General features: G+C 38.0%; 1 pseudogene; it reads right to left on the reverse strand.

Annotated features, from left to right (window-relative positions):
- Positions 1 to 339: 339 nt before the first annotated feature.
- On the reverse strand, positions 340 to 1,445 carry LOC116743176 (annotated as a pseudogene).
- Positions 1,446 to 7,929: the final 6,484 nt, after the last annotated feature.

A 7,929-nucleotide genomic window follows, 5' to 3' on the forward strand; every position in this document is an offset into this window, starting at 1 on the left:
TTTGAACATACAGTACTGCAATGTTGGCTACATAAAATACAATAAATAGAAGATCTTTTTCAGAGGAAGTTCAATCATCAGAGGCTGTATTGCATTTAAGGATTTAACACTGGCTATATACAGAAGGGAAAGCATTTCACTTAGAAATACTTTACATTACTGGAGCTCTCTTTTTAATATGGCAACATATAGCAGCTTACCATTCTGACACTTAAAAATCAAGAGGAATATTGCTACTCTTTTATCCTTTGGTTCCCAGTGACAAATAATGCAGTAATTACACCTCTGGTTTTCATTTCCTCTCGAATGACATTTATTAACAGAGAGAAACCCGATGCCTTAGCTGAAATTTGGCAGCCCAAGAAGTGCACCAACTGCTCCAGAACATCCCTCATGGTCTAGAAACAGTGCTTTCAGTTGACCTTTTGACCAGTAATCCAGGACATATGCCAAAAGTTTCATCGAGAGAGAATTGATACGTAAAGTTCCAACAAAGACAACTGTTTATTTTCTCATTAACAGCACACATTCGTGCCACAGAACCAATGTTGTTGGTGATAGTAACTAACGTAGCTCTTGCTAGATCTTCTTTACCAACAGATTCTCGCTTCTTCTTATAAATGATATTCCCAAAACTAGATGCTACAGCCCAGCCAGACAGACCAAATCTCTCAAAATCTCCTCCGTAAATATCACAGACCAGCTTGTCAGCTTGGGTGCTCTCACCTTTGGATGCCATTTCAAGAGCCTCTTCAGAACTTTCACAGCCAGTCAATAAACTACATAAACCCAGAAAGGTACCCCCTCCAAGGCTTGTCCCAGTTACTCGTTTATAGTTGTCTTTGGAATGGACTGCTAAAATACTGACCCCGGAACCAATGATCACTACCAGCAGTGGTTAGGGATCAGCCAGGTTGAAAAGGCATCTTTCGGCATCTCTCAGGTTCTGAGGCATTAGCAAAATAATAGCACTCTGCTTGTCCATTGAAACTGACAGAATCTATGTACAGCAAGCCCTTTACAAGGCAGTCAGGTTCATCCAGTTTGTGCAGGTGGAGGTTTCCAACTGTGCAAAAACCGTTTTCAAACTTGTCAGCACCACCTCCTGTAGCACGTAGCGCTGTGTGTAGTGTTGAGAAGTTTTTCGCTCTTCCCCTTTGGATAAAAGCAGGCAGGTCCTGGGTTGGAAATCTGATAAAGTGCAGGTTCCCTCTCCGGCCAAAAAGTGTTAAATCTTTTAGTTCAAGGTGTGCATCCCGAATACCAGTGGATCCACAGGCTACATTAGAAGTCAGATATTTTCAGATACTTTTTAAGCTCTCAACTTCTTGTTCTTCCTCTGCTGTGATATCGATAGGTTCAAAATATGAGAGCTTTACCAGAGTTCCCCCGATGTCCATGCCAAACCATGGGAAAGAGGGTTTCTTGGCATCCTTGATCTTCATGGCGTCGGCCCAAGCGGCCGGAGGCAGCCTCGGGTCCTCCCCTGGGGCCGGGCGGGGCGGGGGCACCGGAGATGAGGCCTGGCCCAGGGGGCGGCCCCCCTACCCCCGCGAGGGGCGGCCCAGATGGAGCGAGCAGGGGAAGCGGGGAGGGGGCCCCCGCCGCCGCTGCAAACAAAAGGCCCCGGTCCCCCGAGCCGCAGCCCAATTTATCTATTATTTATACGTAGGATTTTTGAGGACTGAGTTACACATAGGTTTGTTGAGAAAATAGTATATGTGAAATAGCTTTTTCAGTATTCACTAAATTTATGTTTTGAAATCTTAAAAGCAAGAAATGAATATACCAAACCGCAAATCTGATTTTCAGGACTATATAGAAAATCTTCCACCAGAGCCCGAGAAACATGAGCCTAAGAAATATGTGATCTAACTTATAACGGGGGAAAAGGCATCGTGTAAATAGTTTTATGAGACCAGGTTTGTTTGAGTTGTTGTGGTGGTTTTGTGTCTAAATGAAGGACTGAAGTCCATTTTTGCCTCCTTGGAATCAGCAAGGAAAATCAGCAAGGAAAATCACATGGTCATATTGGGGAGAGTTTTCCTTCCCCGTCAGAAGAACCTGTTTCGACATTAAAGTTCTCTCATTAGATCTGAACCACTCTCCTTCATTCACCTCCCTCTGTTCAGAAAAATACTCCTGTCGTAGATCTCAAAGAAATCAGGTTTCATCTGAAGCAGAATAAATGATTTAAGAAACTGGATTATTTTAAGAGAAAATTGGTTTGGCATAGTAAATGATATTAGTAAGAAAGTAAAAGTATCTTATTGTACCTACCCAATTTTTCAGACTTCCCCTGATAAATATTCTTCTAAAATTATTAGATTTATTCAGAAATCACATTTCTTTGTAAAACACGAAACTATCTTCAGTTTGCTCTGAATCACTGTTGTCCTACCTAGAGTCTAAATAATTTGCCAATGAATACATTAAAACGTAAGTATTATAGAGTACAGTGAATTATAATGGCTTGTGTCACAATAGAAGGTAAGTGTTCCATCCCATTCACGTTGCAATTTGACAACTTCCTGAAGCAGTTGTTGACAAAATAGCATGTATGAAAGGAAGCTTACTTACCCTTTAGCCCTTTGGTACAATCAAAAGAACACAACTGTTTAACAAGGGAAGAATTAAAGTTTGAACAGCAGTGCTCTGTCTGGGGGGAATTCTAGTATTGCTTATGAAAGATATTCAGGGAGACATCTATAAAAACACAAGTCGACTGAAGTTTGTAAATTAATTTAGCAATTGCTATGACAAAGCTAAGGGCATGGAGCTAGCTAATAAAATATGTCCATCATGGAGGCTTTAAATAAAAGTGGAAGAGAGCAGTTATTGTAGACTTTAATGGTGCTGCAATATTTAATCTTTTCTTCTAGACATGACCTTGTATAATAAATCCCAGGTTGTTTTCTGAGAAAGGAGAACTTATTACAGCTATACAGCTGTCATATTTCCAATGTTTTTCTCTCTCTTTTACCTTTATGTCACATGCTTTCTGGATTTTTAAATTCATGTGATAATAAAACCATTAGAGTTTTATTCTCTTTATGGAGAGATGGAAGTGCACACATTAACCAGGATATGAACAGGGTCTTAAATTTTCCACAAGCTATATTAAAAATGATTTCCTCTGGAAAAATAGATACCCACTTAGGAATATGAATAACTGTAAATTAAAAAATGGATTAAATTTCGCAGGCTATCTATTTACCAATTTAACAAAACAAATATAAGTATATGCTTTGTTTCCACTTCAGTAAAATCTATTGATGTGATAATTAAATGATGGCCTGATATTTTATTTCAACCTAAACTAAGCTTTCATATTTCCTACAATACGTATTATAACACAGAAGATAAATAAGGCTGCCACCTGCAAATCATTATAGTTTAAAAATAGTCAATAGTCCTATCAAGGTAAAATATTTAGAATAATTTTAAATATACCAAATACTCATGCACACATAAACAGATACATACACATACATAAACATATATGTATATGTGAGAAACACACATCTTAAGGATAATCTTGGAGAGTTTTAATTAGTAAAGAGTAGTATTTGCCTTACAGAGATTCTTTTATTTTTATACCAGAAGATACATCCTTTAGAAACAATTTTGGTTTTCAACTCTGGATCTCAGAATTTCAGAGTTGGAAAAGTACATGTCTTTAATGCCTTTTAAAGTAAATGTATTTAATCCCATTACATACTAGGGCTTCAGTTGTCTCTATCATATTTGCATCAGAGGTCAACCTGCTTTTCCTGGTCCAGTGCATCCCAAGGCCACTTGGTCTATCGTTGTACATCTCAGAGTGTTGGGCATTTTTCCCTTGATGCATGCCTCCTCTACATTCTTTATGTCAATTAGATTATCATCTGGTCAGAGCTGCTGTTGAATGTCCATCCTCCTTATTATAGACATTAATCTAAAGATAGTTAATATATATTCTGAGTTACAGATCTAGAAAGCAAGGCAATTGTCTGTTCTCTGCTGAATTGTCACCCATATGCCACTTTAGTAGCTGTAATTGAAAAGTGTAATGAACATGTACCTCTCCAGCTTGTTGGATTGCAATATATATATATATGCACGCATATATGTCTCTCTATGTGTATATATGTGTGCATACATACCAGTATGTATTATATAATATATATAATATGTACTATATGAATCAACCCTTCTCCCTTAATATTTATTCTTTATTTTTATTTAGTTTTAAGGATGTAGCTGTAGTAAGAGTATATGTAAATGATAATCAACAGATGAAGGAGTTTTTATTACCTAATGTCTAATGGCCTTAAAACTGTCATTAGTGCTGCCTGTTTGTACTGTGTTTCTAATTCATACTTATACATGTAATTGTGTGTAGCTGAAGACTACCAACTTAAGATACCATTCACCTTTAGTGGAAAACGTACACTCACATTCCCCTTTTATTTTCTTATCTTTTATTATTGACCCAGTGAAATTCATTGCCTAATTTTACCCTTACTATGAATGCCCACCGTACCCAATAAAGGGATGAAGTAGAAGCTCTAAAACACAAACATTCCCATTTTCTTTTTCTTTTTTTTCACAGCGGGGTAGTGTTGCAGCTGAACTCTTGATCCATCTCTAAAGTCCAACTGCCTGCATTCACTGGGAACACGGTCAACGGGATAAACAGTGACCATAGATGTGCTATAGACTGGGAGTCACCTACCCTGATTAGAATTTTGAATAATGAGGAGGAGACAGTCATGAGGAGATTTAGTATCAGGTTTTTCTAGAAGGAGGAAACCACAACACATGCAAAGGCCACGGAAAGGAAATAATCTAGGTGTATGTGAGTATCAGAAAGAGGTTCATAGACTGCAGTTTGGTGTGTGAGGGGCAGAGGGCTAGGAGGTGAGGTGGGAGAATGAAGCAGGGGTCTTCTCTGTTCTCTCTTCTAGCTGTGGGAAGAAGTGTGGATTTATTTCAAGGCAATGGAATGCAGCCGGAGGGTTTTTAAGAGAGGAAAGAGCAATCTGATGTGTGTGGTAAAATCTCACACTGACCGCTGTGTGGAGAATGGATTATAGGAGTGGAAACGAGAAGGCAAAGACGAGCATTAAGAAGCAGTTCCAGTTATCCTGATGTGAGGGAGTGGTGTCTTGGTTAGAAAGTCAGAGGATATATTTGGCAACATCAATTTACTTGGGAACATTTCTCCAGAAGAAAATCTCAGCCTTAGTAATTTAATTAGTGTATGATGCTAATTAATGCATTACACCGTGGTCCTGCTGCACAGGGTGAGAGGTTAGAAGGGTGAGCAGGGTTCAACACAGCCTTTGACAACTGGTATTAGTATATCAGACTGTGGCTATATGACATCATGTCACATATCTAAGATTTGAATGGCATAATATACAGGATTTTATATTTTTTTCCTCATTCTGTTTTCTTCCACAAACAGAATGGTTTATTTTCACCCTGAAACACATAGTGGCAGTTGCAACCAGTTTGAAAGTTTCAGCAATCCTGGGAGGAATGGAAAAGCAGAACTTTGGAAAATAAACTGAAATGTTTTGAGTATTCTCACAACGTTATAAGGTTGTAGGGGAAGAAAATAGTCACTTCTTATAAGAACAGTAGTTTGGTTACTGATCATTAAATTACAAGTTTCCAAGTGATGGGTATTAAAATCTTGTAGGTAATATTGATTTGGATATAACTTTAATAACGATGATTGATAGTATTGTAAGTGAATAAAAATATTCATTCACCTATACATTTCCTAGGAAAAACAGGAGTTGATTGTTCTGTTTCCACAGACATTTGTTGAGCATTTATTAAATATCAGTGCTAGACAGTGCCATCAAGGATTTTACAATTCTTTGAGGGGCTATAGGTATGTAACCTGATCATTTGAATATAATGTGGAAAGTGATTTAAAAAATAAAGGAAGACAAAAGAGTACCCCAGGGCACAGCGATTAAGACAATTGTTCCAACCTCTACTTTCAGGGAGGACTTGGTAGAAGAGATGGTGCCTGAGTTGACTAAAGAAATGAGTAAGAGTAGCAGGTGAGGAAAAGTGGTAAGGGCTTCCCTGACAGGGGGCAGCATAAGTAAAAGAAGGGTGACCTGAAAAGTACGTTGTGGAAAATAAAATGACAGATAATTACGTAGTATCGGAGAATGCTTAGGAGCAGTGAGATTTGATGCTGTAAAAGTATCTGAGGAGGAATTTGTATTCATTGACTTCATTCTGTCTGTGATAGGGATTCTCTGAAGAGTTACATGCAGGTGAAGTTTCAAGGATATATTAATATCCACTCATAGAGAAAATTAAAAATCATATTATCATTAAGCAGTGCTTTTACATATAATTTACACTATATTAATCATGGCCAAATCTACACAAAAGCTTGGAACATGTATATTTAATAATAATGACTGAAATGTATATATGCATATGCATATATAGTTATATACACACGTGTATAAAAATTTATAAACATGCATATGCATATACATACAGTTTTTGAGATTAGAAATAGATGCTGAACTCTGCCCCAAATTCTTTTTTTTTTTTTTTTTTCCAAATTCTTTACATAGCTTTTTTATGTCTCCATATAACATTGTAGTTGATGATCTTTTTACACTATTCATAGCTGCCAAAGCTGTTTCTTAAATATGTGTAAACTATAGTTAAAGGGGATTAGCTATAAAATTCTAGAGATAGGATTCCTGCTCATGCTGAGTTCACTCTAAATCTAGCATTTGCTACATTTAGATTTGCTATGGCTTCTTAATTTACCAGACATTCAATAGCAGTACTTAGTGTATTAGTTTGCGAGAGCTGATGTACCACAAACTGGGTGGTTGCTTCAATGAAAATTTCAGAGACAGAGTTAAATAGGCAAGTAGGACTTTATTCAGGACTGTCACAATAAGGATGAGGGATTGAACTCAACTCTGTTGAAACAAAAAGCAGGAGAGTTTTCCACACCAGAGTAGCTAGTGGAAAAGTACTAGAAGACAGTAGAGGGTAGGTTGGTGAATGTGATTTGGTCATCAGTGTTTGCCAGTTGGCGCTTTCTAAAGTCAGGCCCCTGCTCCCCAAAAGAGGCTGGGGATGTTAGAACCTATCTTTATTCTTGGCGCTTACACTTTAGAAGGGTGGCTCCCAGGTCCTTGAGAAAGATACTCCTGGCTTGTGAAAGGGGCAAGAAGAAGGGAGAAGATTTACATCTCAAAGGGGTAGGGAAGGAATTCCTAATTGCCAGTTTTCTAAAATAAATGTGCTAAGATAAGGAAGCTCAGGGGCCTGTAGTCAGGAAGAAACCTGTTTAAAATTTAGTGAAGCGGAGGAGAACCTTAAGGACCTGTCGTTCAGCTTAAACAACAGACATTTCTCATCTCACAGTTCTAGAGGCTAGAAGTGTGAGATCAAGGTGTTAGTAGCATTGGTTCCTTCTTAGGGCTGTGAAGGAGAATCTATTCCAGGCCTTTCTCTTAGGTGGTTCGCTGGCAATCTTTGGTGTTTTTTGGCTTCTGCTGCATTATCCTGATCTCTGTCTTCATCTTCACGTGGTGTTCTTCCCCTGTGCCTATGTCCAAGTATCCCCTTTTAACAAGGACACTGGACTTAATTGGATTTGGTGTCCACCCTCCTCCAGTGTGATCTCATCTTGACTAATGATATCTGCAACAGTCCTATTTTCAAATAATGTCACATTCTGAGGCACTGGGGGTTAGGACATCAAATTATAAACACAGTTCAACCCTTAACACTGAGTATGTATGAGTTAAAGGACACATTTAATAACCCAAATAGTTCCAGACATATTGAGAATTAACACCTAAATAGATTCCCGCTGCAATGTATGACTATGAGTCATCTGGGTTCAGTTATAATGAAATGTAGTGTTTATTATAACTGATGTTT

Source organism: Phocoena sinus, chromosome 18 (assembly GCF_008692025.1).
Source record: "Phocoena sinus isolate mPhoSin1 chromosome 18, mPhoSin1.pri, whole genome shotgun sequence".
Lineage (NCBI taxonomy): Eukaryota > Metazoa > Chordata > Mammalia > Artiodactyla > Phocoenidae > Phocoena > Phocoena sinus.